At 48.3% G+C, this 13436-nt stretch overlaps 1 long non-coding RNA gene across 1 annotated transcript; it reads right to left on the bottom strand.

The window, feature by feature from the left end:
* Window positions 1-7733: 7733 nt before the first annotated feature.
* Window positions 7734-8721, bottom strand: LOC145803190 (uncharacterized). The gene is made up of 3 exons (XR_014345311.1): window positions 8383-8721; window positions 7969-8130; window positions 7734-7882 (listed from the first exon to the last, which is right to left on the bottom strand). It is a non-coding gene; the product is annotated as an uncharacterized LOC145803190 (long non-coding RNA).
* Window positions 8722-13436: the final 4715 nt, after the last annotated feature.

Genomic DNA, 13436 nt, shown 5'->3' with positions numbered 1-13436 from the left:
TTTCAAGTGTGCTTGAATGTTGTTTGATTCATGCTTAAGTGTTGGTCCTTATGAGCATGTGTGTGTGCATGCCATTTAGCTCTCACTCTTTAGCACTTTTGGCTACTGTTTTAGGCCTATTTTAGAGTCGCCTAATTCATGTTTAAGTCCATCTTTGCATCTATTTGCATTGCCATATGCATGCTTGTATGCTTGCATGAGTTGATTGCCATGCCATGTTGCATTCCTAGCTTGTATGCCTAGGTTGCATTGCATTTCGCATGCATGCCTTGTTCCTTGAATTGGTGATAGGAATTGGGCCTTATTTGTTTGATTGGTGTGCATACATTTGAAATCAAAGATGCATACTCGGTTCTTTGGGCCATCATGCATGGAAATGCGTGATTGGTGGTCCGAGAATCGAGGCACATGTCCCTTTGAGTCATTACAATGATAAGAGACATGGTTGGTGCATACATGCCTTGAAATATGCTGCCATGCCTTGTTTTGCCCTTTGTCGCTGTGAGTTGCAGGTTCTGCAGAAATACTCTGCCGACCGGCAGTGTAATGTGCCGACCGGCACATTTTTCTCTGCCGACAGGCCCTATTTTGTGCCGATGGCCATACCACACTGCCGGTGGAAGTTTCATCTAGCCGGTGGTGATCCCCTCTGTCCAAGGATGTAGTCCTGAGGTTTTGACAACCTCCAGAGGAGGAAAGGGAGGAAAACAGAGGCAGCTTGCGCATGGTGGCGCGTTTCCCGAGACGCTTTCCTGCTTTAATTAATTTAATTTAATTTGTTAATTAAATTAGTTAATTTGTAATATTAATTAGCTTGCGTAGTTAGTTAATTTGTAATATTTATTCGGTCCCTCCGAGCGAGGGCAAATCTGTAATAAGTGTGTGTGGGTGTGTGAATGTCTTCCAATCCCCACTTCTTTCTTCCCTTTTACTTACCTGCTTTGATGGTTAGTATTAGGTCACGTCTAATTTAGCATACCTTATGCTATGCATGTGTGCATCCATGCATTTGTATTACATGCATTAGGCTCGGTACATCACGCTAATTGCATCAATACTTCAATTTTCAAACTGAATACGTGATAATTGTGCATTTTCACATGACATGTTTAGGATAGCCGAGCCTATCTTAGCGACATTTTGTATGCGATGCATTAGGCACTTCACATGAACTAGGACATACATGTTTGCTAACTAGTTTACTGTTTTGGCACGGAGTACGATGTAAGTATTTTTGCTTTAGCATATCGCATGAGTGTGAATGTTGCCATAACAGCATGCTTAACATGTGGCTAGATGCTTATGTGTTAAACTGTTTTGAATGCCTGTGGGTGAAGGTTGGATTGTTTGAGTTGGAAAGACTCGTTGAAATCCGCATTTTAGCCTACTTGCGAGTAGCAAATTCCAAAGCATTTTCGAAATGAACGGATATGCAATGTTTCTTTCCAAATTAGGCAATCTAGTCTATACTTGTTTGCTGTGCGCATAACATAGTAATTCTAGGCTAATAATTGGAATAAGAACACATAAAGTTTTTAAAAACGGATATCACGGTTAGTAGAGGCCGGTCTTCGGACCGGGCGAAATGGGGTGCTCATAGCTGACCTTCCCCGATCGTACCCAAGCTCCCGAGCCGAGACAACTCCGGTGATGACGGACATGTGGCCTTCGGCACCGAGTCAGGGTTTCCTAAATTCTCCCATAAAAAAAATATTTAGGTGGCGACTCTGTATCTGGCAAAGCAGTCCATGTTTGGCACTACTTTTTCAAAAAATCAATTTCTCAAAACGATTTGCCAGATTTGGACTCTTTGGTTCAGATTAAGAACCGTGACTGCGAAAGTCGAGTCCGAGCTGTAGCACGAGGCCCACGCGGGCGCTGCTACAGTTTCTGGCGACTCCGCTGGGGACTTTTAGAGAGTTTGACTCGAACTCGTGATATCCTGTTTTTGATCTCATTTATGTGTTTTTTTGCATTGCATGTGCATTGGTGCGCCTAGGAACACAGTGTTTGCCATCTGCCATTCCTGAACGGTTTGCCGGAGGCTTGTCTTATCAAGGCATGTCCATAAGGCTGACCGGCTATGGGCTCTGACAGTGTGGGAACACAAACCCCGGTTTACCGGGGCACCCTTTTTTTTTGACCATTCGACCTAGTGCATATTCGGAATCCATAGTGACCATTCCAAGCTAGGACAGGTTGCTTACCCGATTATAGGTTGTTTGAAACCGCTGCGTGCGTAGTGAAATCCTAGTTCCTGACAAAATAGGACAGGGAAACCCTACCCCAACATAGGGGTGTTTTGGCTCTCTCTTACTTGCTATGTGCTTTTAGAGTGTATCTCTACAGGAATGTACATACCAGTTTGCAAGTTTGGGGCATCAGGCCTAAGGGCATTGGTATCAGAATTTGAGAATCAGTTATCCGCGGGTATCAGATTCAGTATTTTGGGGAACAGAAATCTGGGAACAGTGATCAGCAGTAGGGAACAGTTGTTCGGCTACACCCGTGTTTGATCAGTTTGGGCTGAAGTGCTGTCTGTTTTTCTTTCAGTCCAGAGAGTTGCAGAGTTGATACAGAACAGCCAGTGTCTCCCCTTTGCTGAGGCAAGATTTATGGCGACACAAAGTTCAGAAGAAATTGTGGTTATGACAGCCGCACCGGAGCAGGGAACCACTCCGCAGAATGAAGCCAGCATCAGTATGTCATATCCGCCCAGGTCGCCCGTTGTGCACCCGGTTTGGGCTCCCCAATTATACCAGGCTCGTGAGCCCACCACCTTCGAATTGATGGGGATGATAGGCGATCTCCAAAGGTCTGTGGCAGACCTCGCCTATGGAATGTCGGCTTCACCACCAGCGGCACCGTATGCCGGGAATTTTGTACCACAGGAGCCCCCGCTACTGGGGCGGATTGTGATAGAGCTCAGCCAGCCAGAGATGGCTTCTGACTATAGCCACGATATGTCAGCACTAACCCCGACCCTCGATCAGGCTGAGGCCAAAGGAAAGGACAAGGCAAAGGTAGATGCCGACCCTATTGAACAACTGCTGTGGGCAGTCGAGGCTCTGAAGGCCAGAGGGATGAACAAGCAACAAACATCCGCAATAGTGACCAAAGCTATAGATAATGCTTTCCCCGCTCCAACCAAAGGCAGTTCAAGCCAGGCAGAAAACCGGGATGGGCCCCGTCATGCCCAAACAGTTCCTGTTGTTCCCAACCCTGCACCGGGAAAGGTTCAAAAAGCCAAGGCAGCGCCAGCTGATCCTTTCGCCAGCGCGTCTGGCAAGAATCCTCAAACTGCAAAGTACCTACCTCGAGGGCGCAGAGTCTTTCACGACCTCCACATGCCTTTGTCTAGGGCATTGTTGATATTGGCGAAGAATGGGCATCTTAAGCCTTTGGAGCCCCGACCGCTCCCGAAGAATCTCCCCGCCACCCATGATGCTACCTTGTACTGCGCGTACCATCAACAGTCCGGTCACAGCACCGATGGATGTTCCCGCCTTCGCCATGAAGTGCAGGATTTGATTGATAATAAGGTTATCCTACCACCTACCTCAGGCAAGCCCGTCACCACTCAGTTGTTGGATTTCGAGGGCTCAGATACTGCGAGTATGTAAAGTGAACCGCCTGCGGGCAACATTTGGTATTTTTTTTGATGAAGCGTTTGGCACGCATTTTTGAGCATCGGTGAAACCGAGTTTTGTAAATTCTGGCTTGGATATCGAGTCGGTCTTTTGTTTTGAGTCTGTCTCTTTGTCTTGAGTCAGTCTTTTTTTGCTTAAGGGTCTGTCTTGTTGTATCGAGTCAGTCCCCGTTGTATATAATACCCGGTGATTCAGGGGTTGTTGTCCCGAACACCGTCTTGTTTTATTATTATCTGTTTTTGTTTTGAGTCTGTTCCTGCCGAGGGGCCAGTTACACCAACAGAGCCGATTGAAATAGCTGTTGCTATCTCAACTTCATGCTTGCTTTCAGCATAAGGACCAGAGAATTTGATTGGGCTGACAGTACATCTCGCCTGCTCTCCTGCGCGCCAAACTCATAGCATTAACCTAAGTTTTCAAAAAAAAAAACTTTTTGAACACTGCGGTGATGAAAACGAAGAGGAAGGAATTCCTTGGGTTTTGTAAAATTTTGATCATTTTGAGAGAAAGAGAGGCGTGCTAAGCCTTTTTATGAATGAAATCATGCTTGTCGGCGTGAGTACTGAGAAGGACCCTGGCCTGATCCAGATTGGTTCCACACTATCTTCGGCACGAGCGATTCGTCGCTTTCTTAAAAACTTTCAAAAACAAATATTTTACGCGGCCTTGTGAAGACCTGTGTGGAATCGTTCTTGAGATCGCGCAGCTTAGGATCGCTCTCAGCCTCAAGATTCAACCCGTTCCGACTTTGAACCCATTCAGACTGTTCAAAAAGTTCAACGGACAAACGCCATGAAAGGCCCGTGTGGCCAGTTTTGAGGTAGCCTTCGATCAAGAAGCGTCAAGGCCGAATCAGAAGGAGTAGATCTCGCCGGAAGAAGCTCGTAGAGTAACCCTGATGGGTTCTCCGCAAATCAGTGCAACAGCCGTTCTCTTAGACACGGAGAGGCTTCCAGTTCAGGAACCATTTGGCATGGACTTGCTACACTTTTACCCTTTGAGAGGCTCGCTGGGCCGAAAACCCAGAAGGGCGACCCAGGCAAAAGTTAGAGCAAGAGAAAAATACAAAAAAAAGAAGAAAAGAAAAGAAAAGACAAAAGATACCAAAAAGAAAAGAAAAAGAAAAATGCAAAAAAATGAAGAAGAAATAGAAAATGAAAAGAAGCTCGCAAGGTCGAAAACCCGCATTGGGCGCCTTGGCAAAAATAAGAGCCAAACAAAGTGAAGGTTAAAATACCCGAGTGGACCTTAACCGGAACTACGTAAGGCTTGATTCCCATGTTTGGGATACGTAGGCAACTTCATCATGAAGTCCAGCCCCCAACGCTTTCATAAGCGTCTCAGTCCATGCAATGGTTTCAATTTCGTTCCAAAGTCCAGTGGCCAACACCCTTCAAGGTGACTGTGTCCATATATGTGTTGTGACCGTCTTCGTCATCGCTGTGTCTAAGAGCTCGACCACCGCCAATGAAGACTGTCTGTGAATTGCTGCGGCACCATCCCAAACAAGGGGCAACTTTCCGTTGCCACGAGCCGCTGTGAGCCGCCTTTCAAACTAGGGGCAACTTTCCGTTGCCTCCCACCCTCCTTCAAACCAGGGGCAATTTTCCATTGCCTCCGATCCGAGGTCGCGCATCTCGAAGAGTAAGTTCCATGCTTGTTGAGCATCAGCTGTTTAAAAAATAGTTTTTGAAAATTTTTACTGAGGTTGACTATTTTCTCGAAAACTATTTCATTTTCCAAAACCGGACCATTGTCTTGGACCTAAAAGGAAAATTTTCAGTGCTTGCTGCCTGACTTGCATGCTTTTCAAAACAAAAGTCGAACAAGTACGTTAATCCGACTCTCATTTCGATCAAAACCGTTTTAGTAGAAAGCAAAAACGGAAAAAATGGTTAAAATGATGAACTAGGGGCACAGTTGAGCCAGGCGTTCTGTCTCTCCCCCGTCATCGACGTACTTGCCAGAAGAGCACTCTGCCTGCCCGAAGAATAGCCGTGAGCTAACGGTGTCGAGCATAAACCCGCACCTTTCCATTTATCCATCAATCACCCCGGGGAGGGATGAAAAATGAGAGAATGAAGAATAGAGAGGTGTAAGTTGAGAGAAAAGCGAGGAAAAGGGTTTCGAGAGAAAATCCGAGCTTGAGAATTGAGTGATGTGAGAATCACAAATAAGAAGGGGTGGGAAACAATACCCAGATTGAACTGGCTCCTCGTGGTCCGAGGTCCCCCATCTTTGGTTACGCGTCTGTGTGTCGTGTCTCTTTCATTTGACGGTCTCGTCTTTTGTTTTTAGTCTTTCCCGAGCGTGTCTCGTTGTGTTTAGGTCGTGTACCTATATTTGAGTCCTTTCCGCTCTGTTCAGTGGTAGGCTCGACATCCCGGTTTGAAAAACCCTTATTCAATTTCAAAAATCATCTATGCTCAGAATGCTGTGCCATTCTCTACATTTGAATGTGTTTTGACTCCAACCGGTTCCATCTTTGAGGTCCGTCCTGTTAGACTGGGCTGTTTGTTTGAGAATTCGCCGTGTGCAGAATGAATCGAATGCTGTGTTTTGGGCTGTATGCAGATCAATCCCCAACAGAGTAAGGGCTGTGTGTCTAAGAATCAGGCAGTGGGTTGCTTGGGTTGTTTCGGTTGTTAGCTGTTTAAGTTATCTGATTATTACAGTGCAAGTGTTCAATTTTCAGACAACCAATCAATTCCATTTACATTGAGGTGTAACATGATGAGATGCGATGCAATGCATGAAATGTGTAAATGTAAACACTTTTTCAGATAAAAAGTTCGTTTCGTTTCATTTCATTATCTTTTTCAAATGTACAAGCTTTGGAAACAAAACCTGCCTGTGGCAGTACAAGGTAATCTATCTACCAACCAAAAAGAAAAGTACAAGGAAAGAAAGAAAAGATAGCAAAAATCTGCATCTGTGTCAATCACTCCAAGGGCCGTCAGTCTGTCCTGGTCCTCTTCCTGGACGAGGGTCCAGGAGCATCAACAGCGTCGTCATCAGAGCCCGAGCTAGAACCGTCTGCGGTCTCCTCCTCCGACGACCCTGCCTCCGCCTCTGACTCCTCGTCGTCGTCATCGTCCGGGACTGGAGCCCGCGAGCTGCTCCCGACGTGAGTACGCCCACCCCTAGTGCGGGGAAATATCCTGCCCTCCTCATCTCTCCCCCGGGCAGGGACAGAAGGTCTGGCTGGAGCACCTCCTGCCATGGGAATCTGGAAGGGAGGCTGAAAAAGCACACAAAAAGTGAAATGCATCAGTATACTGTAGACAGTTTATCAGTGCAGAATGCAGTGTATGGATACAGTGTATGAATGCCGTGAGCAGTTTATCAGTACAGAGTACAGTGCAGAATGTAGTGTATGCAGTGTATCAGATACTGTGAGATCAGTGTATCAGGTGTTGTGCCGTGCATCAGATTATGTAAAGCAGTGTATGAATGGTTTGAGGCCAGTGTCAGAAGGACATACCGGTATGCTATAGACGGCTAGAAGGTCAAATGTCCGCTGGAGCATCCCCATCATCGAGGCATTCATCGCCAACGACTGACGGGTGTACTCAGGAGAAGCCTGCAAAGGTATCAGATGCATTAGTATTCTGTGGAATATCAGTAAACTGAAGTGAGATAACTGTACGAAGTGCAGTGATACATACCGGCGGAAGGTCGGGGATGTCAGTGAACTCATGACCAGCCGGTGGAGGGGCGAAGGGGATCTGATAGGTCGACCCACCCTGCCCCTGGAAAGTCAGTACAGCAGGCAGGGCAGGCCAGCCAGCTCCTCGTCCTCCCCGCGCTCCGCCCCTGCCACGGACTCGGGCCCTCCTCGAAGATCCAGCCCCTGCTCCTGCTCCGGCCCCAGCCGCCGATGCTACAGGCCTGGCCCCCTCTGCTCGACGACCGCTCAAAGGTCGCATCAGGTACGTCCGCACGTACTCCTGATAGTCGCCGGTGCCTCGGAAGCCGGCCTCCTCCCAGCCGATGGAGTAATCATCCAGCTGCTCAGGGGTCAGCCCCTCGGTCTCCCTCATCTCTGCAGGAGGGTGAGCCGGGAAAATCTGCTCAGGTAACCCGCGGGTCTGGCGTAGAAAACGCTCCCCCAGGTACCAAGCCCGACAGACCGGGCCCTCTAGCAGAATCCGGAAACGCGAGGTCTCCTCAGCACCAGGGAACCGACCCCGCATCGCCGACGGCAAGGAAGCCCATGGCCGCCATGTGATCTGAAAGTAACAGACAGTTTGTTATCTACTGTTATTGAAACATGCAGTGGGAAAGCGAAGCTAAACGAACTGAAAGTAAAGCATACCTCTGTGGGGGTGATGGTGTCGAAGTATCGGCGGAAGAAGCCGAATGTCTCCCGAGGTCGCCGGGTGCATCCCCTGTCAAAGCGACTCGAGAAAGGAACAGCCGGAGGAGGCTCCGCAACTGGCACAGGTGCAAGCCTAGGGAAGTAGGCATAAACCCACAACTGCAAAACAGATGTCAGTATGACCTTCAGATAAAGCAGGGTATACAGAATAAAGCAGAAATGGCAGAGCCGTGTGTTGTGCAGTGTATTGTGTGCAGTGTACAGTGTGAGCAGTGTACAGTCAGTGTAAAACAGAATGTATGTGTGTGCCGTGTGTACAGTATACAGTGAGTGTAAAGCAGCCCGCAGTGTGTGCAGTATACAGAGTACAGAAAGTACGAGACAGAAATGAAAAGTGGAGAAGAAATGTACCTCCCAAGCTCGCCAGTAACCTCCGAGCAGCTGGCCGCTGCCGCGAGAAGCCGAGCTCATATATCCGTACAAGGTGGCCAGAGCAGCGCCGCCCCAATCGAAGTGCAGAATATCTCGGACGTCCACCAGTGCACTGAGAAGGCAGAGAGGCACGGTGTTCGCCCGGTCGGCGAAGATAGTAGTCCCGAAAAGGAACATGAGGAAGCCCCGAGCATATCTCTCCACGTCCTCCTCGGTCATCTGAGTCTCCTCCCCCAATGCGGGCAGGACCCTGAACTGTGCCTCGAACCAGGAATAGCGGACGAAGCCTGGGCGAGCTAGCGGAGGGGCCTCCCCCAGTAAATGAACCTAAGCGGCGGTCCACTCATCCATCGCTATGTCGAAGGGGATCGGATCACCCCCTACCCCAATGCCTGTGAGCATCGAGAAGTCATGAGGGGTCATCGTCATATCTCCTGTAGCAGAGAAATGGAAAGAATCGGTGGTGTCCCACCACCTCTCCGCCAAAGCAGCAAGGAGAGGTCTGCATGTGGAGAGCCTAGAGAGCCCTCGGCAGAAGGTGCCGAAGCCCGCTCGGTCCACGATGCGCTGGACCGCATCAGGGAGCTCGTCATACCACTCTCGCGCACCAGTATTCCCATACCCGCGAATGGTATGGGAACCCTCCTGTAAACGGAAAATGACAATTGCAAGACAACATTCAAAATGCAGTTTTGAAAAGACAGATATGGCATGTATGCAAGTTTGTCAGATTCAGGCAGATACCGGGTGCCGGTGTGCTTATAGAAAATACGTGTGCTGTGTCAGCGTGTTTGGGCGTTTCAGAACAGATGTGGCATGTGTGCAAATCGAACAGATTCAGACAAATACTGGGTACCAGTGTGTGTGCAGTAGAATACAGTGTGTGCCGTGTGTTTGGGTGATTCAGGACTAGTGCAGTGTGTGTGCATGTGTCAGTCTCAAGCAGATATCAGTTGTATGTATGTTTACAGTCAACTACGGTCTACGGCATATCAGGTTTCAGCAATTAAAGAATACAGCTAACTATGGCAGTTTTGTATCCTACATTGCAGAAAGTAAAGCAGAAGATGAAGAGTTACCTCGGGAGTGCCGAATGAAAGGTGGGAGGTAGGCTCACGCAGCAGTAGCTCAGGGGCCGCGTACCTCTCGAAACTCCGGAACTGACGCAGGCCGTCTGGGGGCAGAACGTGAATCGCCGGCCGGTAGGTCGCCGGATCGAACGGGCGCTCGCTCAGTGGTAGGAGCTCGACCCCGGGATCCATCTCGTGGTCCGGGGGAGTCCCGACACGTGGAATGTCGTCCGCCATGTAGAGAGTGGTGTGAAAATGGCCAGAAAAGGAAAACCGAGCCGGAATACGAAGAGTCAACTGAAAAGTCAACTCCCGAGAGGGTCGGAAATGGCCGGGAAGGCCGGAATGTGAAAGGACACGGAAATGAAGAGGAAAGTGAGGGGAACAAACCCCGAGAAGGCGAGAACGCCGAACGAGGCGCCGAAACGAGAATGTGATCGGTGGAAAGTGTCCGAAACGCGAAGAGAAACGCGAATCCGACGACGAAACGGGCGTAGAACGCGAAGAAACGGGCGAAAAATGAGACAGAAGCACTCTAGAGAGAGAGGGCAAGAATTTTCGGCGGTGGAAAAGTGAAGAATAGGGTTTTCAAGCCCTATTTTATAATGCCCGAAGTGAAAAGACAAAACTGCCCCGATTCAGCAACTGTTTGCCGGTCGGCAATGTTTTGTGCCGGCCGGTACCTTTTTGTGCCGATAGAATTATTTTTGTGCCGATGTCCAGCCGGTGGCCTCCCATTACGGCCGGTGGGGTTCCCACAGCCTTGGTTAGGCCATATGAGAAGTTTGTGGTCTTCATAGCTCAAGAAAGTGCAACAAAGTGCATCTCCGATGTTCAACCGGCCTCCGTTTTGACTTCGGGCCGTGTCTCCAGTGCGTGGCACTCGAATTCGTGCAAGGTGTATCCTTTTTGTATCCTTTTGAATTCAAAAGTTGCCCCATGTGTGTTGCACGAACTCATCACACTACTTCGGTGCATTACATCGCGCTGTCACGCGCCACACATTTGCATTGTTATGCACGTGTTACATGCGTTGCAACACGCACCCCTTTGCATTGTCGTGCACATTTCTCATGCATCATCATTGCATTTCCATTCCATGCATTGTCATGCATTCCGGAATACGTGCGTTGTTGCGCATTTAAGCCCATTTACACTCCGTGTGGCATGCACGTCACACTTGGCCTTGCACTTGTTAGTGCATTGTATTTTGTTCGCGCTATCTTGCGCACCTTACTTGCACTTGTTAGTGCATTGTATTTTGTTCGCGCTGTTCTGCGCATTGCACTTGTTAGTGCATTGTATTGTTCATGCTGTTCTGCGCATTGCACTGTCTTGTGCATTTCAAACCTCGCGCTGTTCTGCGCATCGCACTGTTCTGTGCATTTCAAAATTGTTCGCGCTGTTTTGCGCATCTCATTGCATTTTGCATGCATTCCATCGCACTGTCTTGTGCACTCGCGTTGCCTAATGCATTGCGCTATTTTGCGCATCATACCGTCGTGCAATACCGCCCGGTCTGGCGAGACCTTAAACACGCACGGTCTGGCGAGACCTTAAACACGCACGGTCTGGCGAGACCTTAAACACGCACGGTCTGGCGAGACCTTAAACACGCACGGTCTGGCGAGACCTTAAACACGCACGGTCTGGCGAGACCTTAAACACGCACGGTCTAGGAGACCTTAAATCCTTTGGAGGTGCGAAACCTTCAGCGCATTGTCACGCGTCTTGTAAATACCCCCGTGGTCTGGCGAGACCTTAAACACGCATGGTCTGGCGAGACCTTAAACACGCATGGTCTGGCGAGACCTTAAACACGTACGGTCTAGGAGACCTTAAATCCTTGGAAGGTGCAAGACCTTTATTGCATTGGTGTGCACACTATTGCTTTGTACATATCTTAAGCCGCGTGTTGTCGCGCATCTCATGCAACATGCATTTCATACATCATTTGCATTTCAAAAAAAACAACAAAACATGCATTGTCATGCATACATTTTGCATCCCGGTCTAGGAGACCTTAAATCCTCTGAAGGTGCAATTCCTCCGGTGTTTGTCGTGCCCGAACGACTTTCGGTGGTCTGGTAAAGCCACCTGTCTGTGCTTGCGATGAGTTCCTAGAAGACCAACGGGGACGGTGGAAACTAGAGTTCGAACGGCTTATGCCTAGAACGCAAAGGTTCGGGAGTTCCGAGACTAAAGTCTGGTTTAAATACCCAGAGGTTTACCCTCGGCTTGAAATCTGTATGGAAGCCCCATAGGTTGAGGCGGCATGTCTACGCCTCAGTTCTGGATACTGAACCAACCTAGTATATCACCCTGTTGGTAAGATAGGGAAAGTTGCAATCATAGTCATTGCATATTTGTAAATATTGCATTGTAGATTGCATGCATTCATTGCATCACCTTCCATCCATGGCTTGCGCCTTTCCAGGTTGAGCTTGGTCTGGTATGTGTCCTTACTTTTCATGTTAGAACACAGTTCTTGTGTATCGCGCCGATTCCACGTTGATATGTTGGTTGAGGGTTGCGGCACCTTTTCTGTGTTACACATGGCTCGTATGTGTGCATGCCTTTCCTAGGCAAGATTTGGTTTGGCTTGTATGCCATATCCATTGTATCCATTCCATTGCATATTTGTAAATATTGCATTGTAGATTGCATGCATTCATTGCATCACCTTCCGCCTTTGGCTTGCGCCTTTCCATGTTGAGCTTGGTCTGGTATGTGCCCTTACTTTTCATGTTAGAACACAGTTCTGTATGTGTATCGCGCCGATTCCACGTTGATATGTTGGTTGAGGGTTGCGGCACCTTTTCTGTGTTACACATGGCTTGTATGTATGCATGCCTTTCCTAGGCAAGATTTGGTTTGGCCTGCGTGCCATATCCACCCATTACATTGTAGTGTAATTTTTGCATCCGGCATTAGGATCGTAGTCCTTTCTCCAGCGGGTTGTTTCCCCACTTGTGTCATTCCACCCAATACTTGTTCTTGCGTCTGTCTACAATACTCATAGTTCAGTTGACCGTTCTATGGTAGACAGACTTGTTACCTCCATCAATCTATTTGACATAGGTGTGGTTTCGAACCGCTCGTGATTGGATCACGATTCAATTGCTTTGCATGTAGCTTGCATTGTTTCAATTACATTGCATCTGCATTTGCATTGTTTATACATTGTTTTGTATATATCGCATATCGTTTTGCATCCACATTTGCATTGTCATGCATGTTGCTAACAATATTGTACCTGTTAAGTTTGTTTTCTTTTTCAGGCACGATATTGTATGTACGGTTCATTTGAAGCTGGTGCAACCAGACGAGCCGCGCAGGTATTGTATCTCCCGAGTGAGACGTATTGAGAATTCCATAATTCTCTTACATCCTTTCTGCATTGTAGTGTAGTTTGGTATGCTAGCTTAAAATTGTTGCATGTTTGCTTCATTACAGCTTTCTTTGCATGATCATAAGTTATGCTCGGCTCTGTGCATTGTCGTGCATTTTGCCCCTGCCTTCGGGCGCATATCTTATTTGTATTGCATGTTTGTCTAAGTCTTCGGCCTTGTCAAAAATGGGTCGTCTCTAGGCTTTGACATTCACTCCCGTCATTGTTATGACTTTCGAGTTCTGTCAAAGAGGGGCAACTGTAGACACCCCATTTTTGACCGTCCTCAAGACTCGGACGTCACCGCTTGAACACTCGGTGATTATCCTTGTTTGTGTTTGTTTGGAGTTCCCGGAGGTTTTGGCTCTCGCGCCCTACCTCAGAATCTCCGAACTTGACCGTTCAGTGTCCGGTTTTGCACCGAACACTTGTGTTTTGCCTTGGAAGGGCAGGGTAGGGCTTGTAGACCATCCCCACCCATCACCGGCAGTGGCTAGAGGCCACCGGCTGGTTTTTTGCTGCCACCGGCAAAATAGTTTGCCGGTCGGCACTATTTGTTGCCGGTCAGCACT

The sequence above is a fragment of the Camellia sinensis genome, chromosome 11 (genome assembly GCF_055761805.1).
Source record: "Camellia sinensis isolate YWXY chromosome 11, ASM5576180v1, whole genome shotgun sequence".
Lineage (NCBI taxonomy): Eukaryota > Viridiplantae > Streptophyta > Magnoliopsida > Ericales > Theaceae > Camellia > Camellia sinensis.
This window is presented reverse-complemented; position numbering and strand designations above follow the sequence as displayed.